The 12,442-nt window shown below is 38.1% G+C and overlaps 1 protein-coding gene across 4 annotated transcripts in view; it reads right to left on the reverse strand.

Moving 5' to 3' along the window:
- The window catches only part of LOC119260262 (cAMP-specific 3',5'-cyclic phosphodiesterase 4D), an 832,289-nt gene that overhangs the window by 494,986 nt on the left and 324,861 nt on the right, over positions 1-12,442 (reverse strand). The window lies entirely within an intron of this gene.

The raw sequence follows: 12,442 nt of genomic DNA on the forward strand, positions 1-12,442 counted from the left end.
GAGTTGTTTATATCTAATGGACACTCGGATTTGTGTGTAAGCTTGCTGATTTATACTGGCTCCTAGGAAACTTAGCCATAACTTTATATGCCATCTGGTATACTTTTCTTCATGGTCTTTTAAACTCTTAGATGCTGGATATCTCTCTGCCTCCCTTGAGATTTAAATAAAATTGATTTGCAATTCCTAATTTCATGACCAGTAAGAGTTCCAAAACTCACATCTTGATATGTAATAATTTTCTGGGGGTAGGGCTCAACTGACCTTTCTTGCCAACACAAAGCTACTTACATCTTTTTAATTTGCAGGAGTCAATGCAGCCATGTCACTTACTTCCAGTCCTGCTGAGACTTGAAGTAAGACATATATACATCGCTGATCATTTTTTAACTCTTATTTCTGAGGGAGTGGAGACACATTTGTGGACTGAGTACACATGTGCCTTAGCCTTCTGACACATGAGTCTCTCTTGCTCATGTCTGCCATTTTAGTTGGCTCTTAGGACCAAATTCTCCCACTGTCATACAGAGTGACTTTTACTCTCAGATGATGTGAGCACCTACCTGTAGTACAATCCTCAAAGGATACACTTCCTTATCCCAAGGACAACTCCAAAGTATCTCTTTTGGCTAAGGCATTTCTCTTCCCCAAGAAGATGCTGGTGCTATTTATTAAGGTAGTATAATTTGTTTCATCTCATTATATATGCGAATGAATATTAACATCATACCTTATTTCCCTTTCTCCCCTATTATAGTTATAGCTACAGTTGTAAACCTTTGTTTTGCTTTAATGCTGTGTAAAGTGGGAGTAAGGGGCCTCCACTGGTGGCGCAGATGGTTGAGCAAAATGCTATGAAGCTGTCCGCAGCCTCTGCAGCACAGGTTCGATCCCAGCCAGGGAGATACCCACATGGTGCAGCAGACCTCTCCAGACTCGCCTGCTACTCCACTCAGCAGTGTACTTCAGTCAATCTGCCTGTTTTGTTCCCACTCTGTCTCTGGTAAATCTTCTCACTCCCAGCATCTCTGGCCTGTACCCCAGCTCTTGTATGCATAAATAAATATTTTTAAAAATGCAAATGAAGAAATTTCAAGTATTCAATTACCATCTTAGCTAATATAAGTAGTTGATATTATAAATAAAATATTAAAATATAGCATATTCAAGTGAGAAATTTTACATAAAAGTTTAATATTTTCAATACTTATAATATTGCAAATACATTTCAATATTTCAAAGAGCAATTTTTTGAAATGTTGTTTAAAGCCTTTTGAAAACAACTAAAATCAAAACAATAATAAAATGAGAAACTAAAGAATAGTAATAAGAGATATCTAGGAAGATAATTATTTCCTCAGAATGAAAGGAATCTCAGAGGATTCTGTTGATTGAGCTCCTACTTTTTGTGTGTGTAGAAGTGGAGCATAGGCCAGAGGTGTGGGGGTGTGAGAGAATTCAGCATAGAGAGACTGGGGAGCAGAACAGGTGGATTTACTGAAATACACTGCTAAGGGGAGCAGCGGGCAAGACAGGAAAGGTCTGCAGCACCATATGTGGGTTAGCTCCCTGGCCTGGGATTGAACTCAGGCCTTCGAGGTAATAGTGCTGTGATTTAATCCGTAGGCCACCAGGGAGGCCAGTTCCTACTTCTTGAGGAGCTGTGCTAAGATGTTTACATAAACATCTCATTTTACCCCACTAAGATGAGGTACAATTATTGGCCATATTTTCTAGATGAGGAAAAGAAGAGATTGAAAGTAATTAATATAGTTGCCCAAGATCAGACAACTCATAAGTGGAAGGACAGGACACAATCAGGGTTGTTTAACTCCAAAGCCCATGTATCACTGCCTCTTAGTATTTATATGACCAAGTTAGTGAAAAAGATGAGAAAAGATGTTTTGGTTTAGCCTTGATGCATGGGTCAGTTACATAATTTCACTGGTGGTAAAGAGACTTCAGAAAAGTGAGCTAACCGAATCAAAGAATGTTTCATGAATAAATGATGTGCTAGAGATGGGGAAAACTGGAAGGATAGGTTGGGTTTGGAGAGAGAGAGAAGGTGGCAGAACATCCCACATAGGGAGATTAGATGCATGTATTTGAGAACAGTAAGATGACTGACAAAGGAGTGGAATCTGGTTCAGGACTCATGAGTATTAAATCATAAGAACTGAAGGTAGTTAGGGTGAGACACAATTACAAAGAGCTTTGAAGCAAAAAAAGAGAAAAAAAATCATGAGTTAAGTTATTCATTCATTCCACAAAGTTCTAAGGATGTCTAATAAATAAGTGAGGAAAAATAAAAACAATGGAACAATAGGCCTGAAGAATTCTGTTCAGTCCTGTAACAATCACTGAGGACCCTGTCCATGTCTTTATCAGCAAAAACATATCAATGAAATCCTAGTGTAAGCAACAGCAATACTGTACCTAATACTTTTCATTAGCTTTAAAGAAATAGTGTCTAAGAGAAGGATGTTATTTGGAGCAATAACATCTGAATTTTTCAGAGAGCTACCTTGGCAAATGCATTTAAACTCTCCAGAATATCAAAGATCAAGGTGTGTGGGATTATTTATGTTAAAAATGATATTTTTATAGAAATTATACTTATCAAAACACTTAGACTATTTCCTGCGAAATGGAAATTATATCTTGAAAACCCTCATGCCCAGGTACAGAATACTAGAAATGTAATTTTCACCCTAAAGCATTTATTGAGCATCTACTATGTGACAGATACTTGCTGGAAATGAGAATCTAATGAAGGACATGACAATCCATAAAATGAAAACTCTGTCCTGTATGAATTAAATGCTGATTAAAAATGGAAGAATAAAGAAGTTTTTCAAGGATATGTGATTCTTAGTGAGGCTAGAGGGAGGAAGAGGAAGGCCTTATTCTCCATAATTCAAAATCAATCCAAGTTGTCTGGTATATGCAAAGGGTTCCAAGAATGTGATACAGAAGTAGTTTAGTTTTCCCAGCAATCTAAAGCTAATGGGAAGAGCTAGAACAGCATAGTCTGCCACTGAGGGACTATTTAACCCTAAGCAGCCTGGATAACCTTTCACATGTTAGTCTCCTAATTTGTATATTGAGAACTTCACACCACATTATATCTTTAGACTTTAATTCATCACACCAGATGAACAGGAAGGGCCTGAGAACTTTGACCAAGAGAAGAGCTGGGAGGACATAAGGGCCTCACATGGTACGTGAGATATATTTTCTCAATTACTCTGCATATCCAGCATTAGTGAGTACTAAGTTACCATCTTACTATTTTAAAAGGATGACAATTAAAATGTAGGCTTAGGGGAAAGGAATTTAAGTCAAACACCTTAGTCAGAGAAACTAAGGGGTTTTTTGTTCTGTTTTTCCAGCAAGAGCCAAATATTTCAGCAAAGCATCAAGTTTCAATATATCGTTGATCAACATACTATTTCTAAGTATGCTCTTTAATTGACAGACAGTTACACCCAAACAAGACAGGAATGAGTAAATCAATATGGTAAGATATAAATCACTTTGTTCAATATCCTCATCAGCTTTAAAAAGAAAAACATGAGAACTCAAAGAGAAGGAAGAATGAAGCTTCCTGATAGATGAGCAGGACTAATGAGGACATTGTAGAGTTTTGAAGCTGAAATCCCAAAAAGTCCGGCATAAAGTAATCAAGAAAACTGAACCCCACTAATAATGAGACAACTGCTGACGTCAGAGAAAAGTGCTGATGATTAGAAGAGATGAAAGGGATTCATAACATGGCCTAAACTCATGGCACACTGTAGGGCTTATGATTGGCCTAAAAATTATAAGTCTATTGAAAATCTCCCTAATTTACACCTTGTATTTGTCCTTTATTCCCCTGAGATATCACAGAAACACAAAAGATAATTTAAATTTATAAATATTTAAAATAGGTTATACCAGTACTGGTTAAAGACATATTATGTTGAGTTATTTTCAGTAAGTTTCTCAGAGACTGGTGACACTTTCATGTAAACTTCAAAAGGTTTGAAGAAATCTTTGTAAAAGCAGGTTACATATATATGGATTTGTGACATTCTAACATAAGCCAGAGAAAGGTTCCTATTAAAAAGTGAGCAAAGCTGAATCATTTTGCTTTTTCTTCCCACTGTGATTTTTATTCATTTGAAGATAAAATTCAAAGCAAACATCTTAGAATCTTAGAGCTTCTGTTTTTCACCCAAGAGCTATTTCCAGGCAGCTTAGGAAATCTCACATTTCCAAAATCAGGTCATGAAATTGGAGCTGCAATTTAATTAATATGTTCATAAAACAGCTTCCACCACTACGAAATAGAAAACAACAATAAAATCAACTCCATTCTTTGTAGTCCCCCAAAATATAATCAGTAGGAGAAATTCTAATCACAAAACAATCCCCAATTTAGTAATTAGGAATTGTAGCATTATTGTCACACCTCTGTCCCTTTCCTTGACAAGATATTTTGTGTAATTTAAAAAGCCAAGAAAAACATCCTTTATTGACTTTATTTATTCACTCATCATCACCACTTTTTCCAATGTGTTTGACACCCCATACTTCCCTCTTCGGTAGCCTTTCCAATTCCCAACAGAGACTGTTCCATAATTTTACTAAACTTGCCCCCTGTGAACCTCCTTCCCAGATATGATCTTGATTTCTATGTCTCAAAGAAAACAGAAGGCATGAGACCAAACCTTCCTCGGGTTTTCTTGCCACCCATCTAATCTCTACGTTCTCTGCGTCCCTCCCCTCCTTGCTCCCTCTTGTCTTAGAGGAAGCCATGTCCTACACTAGTTGTCCAGATCCTATATCTGGATACATCCTTTGGGATGTGCTCCCTGACTTTTACAAGCACTAAGTGTTCTTCCATAACTACTGGTTGTTCCTCTCTTCTCTTTCCTCATATCTCACTCCAGGCTCCTTTTTTATCTGCCCTTCTTGTCCAACATTATTAAAGTAGCATGCACTATTTTTTCTTTGCTTTTATATAAACACTGAAATAGAACTTACCCCCAAAACAGCCCCTTTTCAGGGAAAATGACTCCCTAAAACTATTCTCCAAAGTATTGCCAATAACTCCCAATTCTCAAATCTATCAGATACACTATTGGTCCATGATATCTTGACTCTTTAAGGTATTTTGACTAACCAGTTAAGTTTGTTATTACATTTGGACTCCCATAGTGCTCTGTATATATCAATACTAATATGCCCCATTCTGTACAGCAATTATTTGGTTCCATTGCTTTTTTCTCCACTGGTCTGTGAGTATCTTCAATACAGGACTGTTAATACATTTATCTGAGCAAGTCTTATGCTAAAATGAATCAGTATGTTCCACAAATTCTAATCCAATTTATTACAAATGACTTTTTTCAGCAGGTCTATATTGGACTAAATAGTGATTAAAATGTTTCTTTGGCCATTTGACGTTAGCCTTGATTTCTACTTTTTACCTATGCAAAATATAAATTTGAAAGGCCTGTAATTAGAACATTTTGCAGAAAGTAACAAAAATGGTAGAAAACCCCAAACTTGTAATATTGGCACAGCACTCTCAAAACATTTCATCTGACTGTCATTGCTACCCTTTGAGGTAGTAGGAGAACCCTGGTCAAAGTAGGGCTACAGCCATGCAGATTGTTTATGACCCAATATGGAGAGGGTGAGTGAGCAGAAGCTGTGCTCTGCTCGCCAAGTCAGTGCTCTGCTCGCCAAGTCTGTGCCCAGGGAAGGCATACATTTGCTTTGCATAGAAGCTCTGTCTGTTCACCAAGCATCTCAGTCTACATTTCTTTTCTTTTTTAAATCTTTTTTAAATTAATTAATTAATTTATTTATTTATTTATACAAGAACCAGGGTACAGGCCAGATGTGCGCGGAGGGTGAGAGGGTTTACCATTGGCAGAGTGGGGAACAGAACAGGCAGACTGGAGAAATACACTGCTGAGGGGACCAGTGGGCGAGACAGGAGAGGTCCGCTTTGTCATGTGAGACCCTCGCTGGCCGGCTGGCCGGCCGGCCGGGATCAAACCGACACTGCAGAGGCTGCTGACAGCTTCACAGCACTGTACTCAACTGCCTGCACCACCACTCAACTGCCTGTAGACTGAGGCCCATCTCAGTCTACATTTCTAATGCATCTGCATGAAGTGGGGTACCTTTCCTTCTACCCAGAGAAGTGCCTTCTCCTAATTCACAGAAAAGATCCCAGAGGCCTGAGTGGCTCTATGAACAGACTTTATCTGAAAAACCTTATAAACTTCCTGTTTCTGAGAAACGCCAACAGAGCAGCTTAGGTGGTTGAAGAATAGGACACAGTCCTAACCCTAACAATGAGAGTTTCTCAGGAAAAGACCATTGACATCCATTAAACATCCCATGTATATAACTAACTTGCTAAATAACAGGGTGAATCTATTTATTTTTCTCTGGTCTGACTGACCTATTTTCCAGATGGCCCATGGCTAAAATGCTAAGGCCTGTGCCACAGAACAAAAGGGGGAATTTAAAAGACATTTAAGTTTTTTTTTTTTTTTAAATATTAAATTTTATTTTTATATCCCCCCATACAATTGCAAACGCCCCATTCTGACCCCAATCCTTCCCCTCCCGCCCCCCACCCCCCAAAAAGTGTCTCTGGTTCATAGTTTTTGTTGATTTTGATTTTCACTTTCTTATATTCATTTTCCTGGTCCCTTATTTAAGTTTTCTAGATTCCTGCTATGAGTGAGACCATCCGGTATTTTTCTTTTTCTTTTTGGCTTATTTCGCTGAGCATGATCCCTTCCAGTGCCATCATTTAAGTTTTTAAATCTGCCAGCCTTTGTTTCCAGTGGGTCCCTTTCCCTAAATAATAGATGTGTCACCTTGAGAAATGTATTCACTGTCTGTGGGCATTACTTTCCACATCTGGGAAAAGGTTGAAATAATTCCCACCTCAAAAAGTTACTGCTTCATTAAATGAAATAGTTCATATGAAAACATGTAGCATGGACAGGGAGCTCCAGTCAGAACTGGTCTCTTCCATAAAGTACACAATAGTTATCTTTGGTAGCTGTGTTTTAAGAAATCCACTCAAGGACCTCCCCGGTGGCGCAGTGGTTGAGCGCTGGGCTGTGAAGCTGCCCGCAGCCTCTGCCGCACCGGTTCGATCCCCGGCCGCTGGGCGAGGGTCCCACATGGTGCGCAGACCTCTCCTGCCGCCCACTGCTCCTCTGGGAGCCGCCCAGTGCTCCCACTGCCCGCTCTGGCTCTGGTGAATTCTCTCACCCTCCCACGCTTCTGACTGTACCCAGTGCTTGCATAAATAAATTAATTAATTAATTAATTTAAAAAAAAAAAGAAATTCACTCAAGAGGTGTTAGCATGACACTGTTTACAGTCTAATAAATTACTATTACCAATGTGCTATGAGATTTTCTTTAATAGCCTACTATTTAACATGAAGTGGTTAACTATCTGTAGCAATCACTTTCAAAGGTGAGGAAAAGCTCAGAGACTTTCTCAAGGTAACACAAAGCACTGACACCAGAATGAGAATTTGAAACCTGCAGGGTTTTGTTCTTTCCCTAACCAAAGAACTGAATTATCTATCTATTATCCGGGATATGTTTCTAGGCTGGTATCCCTCTAACAACTAGAAACTCTACCCAATAGTCAAGCAGTAAGCAGTTATAGCAATAATTTATGGCTTAGAAATATTTTGGAGCTATTTTAACAAAGGTGGAATAAAAGCTAGAAGTAGACACAGTACTAAGAAGCATCAATGTGTGGGTGTGGTGGAAAAGGTGAAATATGGGTATAGGAAAGGAAAGGAAGAGAGAAAAAAAAAAGGAGGAAAGAAAAAAAGGAGAGGGGAGAGGCTAAAAGGGAGGGAGGCTTTAGCCTGAGGCAAGAGGGAAACTGGCAATTCAGTTCCCTCTTTGGATTCCTCTTCCTCTCAGAATTCTGAACTGTTTTCCTGTATTCTCACTTGCCTGTTTATCTCTTAACCATTAGGCATTGGGGGGAGCATTAGACAAGAAACTCAGTAATAGCCGAAAGGAGTGCAGAAAGGAGGTGGAAAGCAAAAAATCCCAGATTCATAAACTACTCATTTTCACATGACAAAGAATATTTCTTCCTTTCTCCCCTTTGTGGGAATTGTCTAAATCCTTGCTGGCTTGGGCCACCCACTTAGCCCATTGAGGATGTAACCTGTCAGCAGTTTAAGTGCACAAACTATTTTACAACAGTGGAAAGTTGCTGAGACTAAAAATTATATTGAACTTCCATAAGTTGTGGGCACGCTATATCACTGATAGTAACTTTCCTCCTCTGTAATATTATACCTTAATCAAAAATTTCCCAAAAGTTGAAAAAAGAATGAGTTTTTATTTTCATTTTTAAATTACAAGGTATTGCTAGCAGAATTGAAGGAGAATATAGCTAGAGGCAATAAAAGATACTGAAATAGAAAGGAGAAAAATCATATGCTGAATATGAGTAGTATTTCATCTAAAAGAAACTCTTCTGTATTACATCTAACGTGAACGTCAGCCTTAAACAATGGATGGCTTTACTATTGAGCCCCAGGGATTTATGAACAAGATGGGTTTGTATAATTATGAGGTCTATCTAAACTTTATTGGTCATAAGTGTTTATAAATAAGTTATATTTGGCCCAAACAGGCATTCAGAATCAAGTTGAGAGTTTGGTATTTGTATTTTAGAATCTCTAGGTAATTTTGTTACTTCTAGGAAGAAAAGATACTGAAGAAGGTCAGCAGAGGACTAAAATCTCATTAGAAGACACGCAGACACTAGAAGGACACTAGAAGCATTTTCAAAAATGAGCAGAGTTCTATTGCCTTGCCTGAAACAATACCTTTAGTTCTTTAACATATATACAGGTAGCAGACTCAGTATTTTTCAAACCCATGACAATTCTCATGAAACAAGTAAGATTATTATGTTGATCAAAACATACATTCTGGAAAATGTTCTTCTGAGGTGAATTTCTGTAGTTCCAACATATGAAGAGAAGAAAAACTTAAAAGATAAAAATACAAGAAGTTGATAAGGATTATCCTTTCATTAATAAGCAGACCATCTTGCCTTTCTATGATTATTTACTCGCTGGATTCACTCTTGAAAATATATATACTTATCCAAAAAATACAAGATTATGAGACTATTGATATATTGAGTTATATCTAGATTCATGCTGTAAAGGATTTAGATGAAACAAAACGAGTTAGTATTATGAGATGAACTCTTAATTTACAGAAAAACCAAGGTGTGACTTAATCAATGATATCTTACTAGAAACCTGAAAAGGGAAAATCCAACAGAAGCATGTAGGATTTAAAGAAAAGAAATTTCAATGTTGAATCAAGATGCCATAATCACCCCATTTTGCTTCTTAATCAGAACCACCTCTTAACATCACAGAGAATGTTCAATGAAAGAATTTAGGTGTGTGGGCTTTAAAAGATTAAATTGTAAGTACCAAATAAATAAAATAGTTGACCAGGATTCACAATCACTAGTCCCAAATCTTCTTCGAGTTTCCTAAGTGCACACTGACAACAGCACTGTACAGCCTCACTTAGTAGGAGACTTGGACATGGCTTCTGCCTCTCTCTGTCCTCTCTTTGAGTCATTTGAGTCCATCATGGAAAGAATGCAAAGGTATTTAAAGAAAATGTCCTCCCAAGCTTTACAAATGTAAAATTCAGCTGCATTCAACATGGCCCTAGTGTTTCTGGCATAAAATATTTTTATAAACCAGAGTATACAAAGTTGTTATAAAGCTTTTAAAAAAGGCAAAAAAAAAAAAAACCCAAACCAAAAAAAAACACAAATACATGTCAGGCACACTCTTTTATGACACTATTGTTGGACTCCTAAATGATTTTATATCATGGTGCTTCTAAAAAGTCCTTTCAATTTTTTTAATTGCTGCTAGATGAAATTATAGTTCCTAGAAAGCTGACTTGCATTTCTCTTTTTCCTACCAGGCAAGAAAACTGTTCTTAAATTGCCAGACTAACAGCATATTCTCAGAACTAGTCAGAATAAAAAATAAGATGAGTTATATAGTACTCAGTACTACATACCTAGTGAGGCAAACCCTTATCTTTGTTTGACTTGGCAGTAAAAAGGTCAAAGAGTGCAATGGAAAGAAGTCTTTGCAATAAAAATCCCCCAGCAAATATTTCTAATGTAGCTTTAAACAGAAAAGCACATTCTTTATGCCACTCTTTCAGCACTCAAGAAGTAGTGTTCTATTAAGACATGTAATGGGACCACTTATTAACTTTAACTTGTAACCAATAAACAATGAATTTGTCATACCTTTACTCAACTATCCAGACAGCAGTCCCAGGAGGATGAGAGTCTAAGAGGGGTGTTGTACACAGGCTCTATTTGAGTCATTACCTCTGATAAGATTTTGAAGACCACCCTAGCTCTTCTCTATCTCAATTTTGCCCCTACTTGCTCCTCAGAAAGCAGAAGAGAACAAAAAAATCCCTCTACACCCTGCCTGCCACAAAGTGCCTTCACAGAGATGACCTGGGGCTCGTGAAATCAAAGCAGACATCCCCTTGCAATATGTATTTTCCCTGGCACTGAACTGGTGCCAACTTCTGACCTGCCCCTTCTTAAAGAAGAAGACATGCATGTGACAATGAGAAAAGGAAGTCTTTGGAAATTAAAAGGAGAGCAACTTGACAAATTCTTTCTTCTCGAGCATAATTCATGAGCATGGAATCTAACCCAACAGGGACTCTTACAGTAAAACAAAGGGAAACAAGGGTGTCTGTCAGCAAACACCTAGAATCTCTCACTGCAGTACTGAAAGGTGAGGTTATAAATAAGAGAAAAACAACAACTATTGGGGAAGTTGAGAGCCAAACACAACACTAATTGGGTCACCTGGCAAAAACCACCTCCTTCTTCCTTTTGAGCTCAAGGTCTTATTAATGAATCCTTCTAAAGGAGACAGGCAAGAATATGTATCCAGAGCACTCACACTCCACATCGGCTCAGTTTGACCACCACAACAAACTGGCACGTCATATAGTGAAACGAATGAAAGGTTACCTAGCTTCAGGCACAAAAGAAAAATCTCCAGCACTCCCAACTTCTCTATATACAGCTTTCAAACACACACACACACACACACACACACACACACACACATGTATAGAAGCATGAATAAGCATATTTACATTCCTTCAAAGCTATAGAGTTGAATAGCTAATTTTATTCCAGTCAAAAGAAGAGATGAGGTAAATGCAACAAATAATGGGTGGTTATAATGTCAGGCATTCAAAGAGTGTATGCATTCTACCTATTGCAACATAAACAAATGGACACAACAGGACTTAGGTAGAACAAACACAATTGCTTTAAAGCCAGGTACACTTTATAGAAATGAAAATGGCCATTTTTCCCCCTAGAGGCACAAAATTAAACCTTTAAGAAATGCATAAGGATTAGAAGAAAAACAAATTTGACAAATGCTTACTACGTGCCAGTAACTGTTTTCAGGACATTTTAATTTCAGGGACAGAACTGTGTGAATGAGTGTGTGAGAAGGACAAGCCTTTATTGCTGATGCCTGACCCTCGCCATCAGGGTCTGCAAGGTGATGGCACCAAAGCTCCCATTGAGGCAGAAACTCTGGTGATGTACTTGGAAGTGGGCCACTGAGGTTTGCAGACATGTCACCCCAACTCCCTCCCAAGCTCACTGGAGACTGGGGATGGTAGCTCTGGGCAGCAGCAGAAAAGGAAGATACGCCACAGCATCAATTCTGGATGTATCTGGTATTGATAGAAAATGGGTACCTGACCAGAGTGACAGGGGATGTCACCCACCTTCTCTGAAACTGATTTTCAGCTAATAATCTGAAACTGAAACCTCTGTATCAAACCAGCAGGTGATATTAGTGGAGTCTTAAGTTACTGGAGAGATTTCACTTGAGACTGTCATAATGACAGCTAGAAAACTCTCAGAAACCCACATTTTTCTATCTATTACTTATCCTGAGACAACTCAAAAAATTTACCTGGGAAATACATTTTCAAAATCAGACACATTAAAGTACCCAAAGCCAACCATGTTAGACACAAAACCTTAAAATGTACCTAAATTATATATTCACAAAGTTTGAATCCAGTCAGCCCTAAAGGTGAGGTAAAAACAAGTAATTTCAAAACAATGAGGTGTGCCCTTATAAAACCCTCAGCAATTAATTTCTACACACATTTAGTCATAACTCTAACAAGAAATGGTACGTGCTGTCACATGTTCGGGGACCTAAATACATTGCATCGAACCTTAATACATGACCAAATATCAATGCACTGAGCAAGTTTTATGAGAGTCTGAGTCTGAGCACTTCATGGTTCATGCGTTAGAATTTTAT

This window comes from Talpa occidentalis, unplaced genomic scaffold, assembly GCF_014898055.3.
Source record: "Talpa occidentalis isolate TD23 unplaced genomic scaffold, MPIMG_talOcc4v2.1 talOcc4.6, whole genome shotgun sequence".
NCBI lineage: Eukaryota > Metazoa > Chordata > Mammalia > Eulipotyphla > Talpidae > Talpa > Talpa occidentalis.